The sequence below is a fragment of the Egretta garzetta genome, unplaced genomic scaffold, assembly GCF_000687185.1.
Source record: "Egretta garzetta isolate BGI_Z169 unplaced genomic scaffold, ASM68718v1 scaffold245, whole genome shotgun sequence".
In the NCBI taxonomy this organism is placed as follows: Eukaryota; Metazoa; Chordata; class Aves; order Pelecaniformes; family Ardeidae; genus Egretta; species Egretta garzetta.
In genome coordinates, this window is record NW_009259721.1 from 1336380 (window position 1) to 1336813 (window position 434).

A 434-nucleotide genomic window follows, 5' to 3' on the forward strand; every position below is an offset into this window, starting at 1 on the left:
GAGTTAAAAGTTGTCTCCAGACAGAACAAAAACACTATTGCACTCATCTTGCTCGCTACGCTCATCTAATTACGTTATTTAACAGGATACCCTCTCATTGATTTTAATTACTCACATAATTTGGGAAGTAATTCACAGTACATCCCTGCAGGGTGCATGAGTCTCAGCTGGGAACAATGCGCTCGAGTCTTCCTCGCTACATGAAAGGAGAAGACGGGAGGACGAGGACGAGCCTCAGCCCGGCCGGCGGGCAGGGGGAACGCGACCGCGCTGTTTCTTTCCCTTGGGGAAGATTTCTCGGGCAGGGCAGCGGCTTGGGACGGTTTCTCCACCGGCACTGGAGAGGTCAGCGGAGCCAGGATCGCGCTGCAATAAAACATTATCGCTCGTGGGCACGGATGCAGACGCGCTCCGCGACGGCCGCCCCTGCGCTC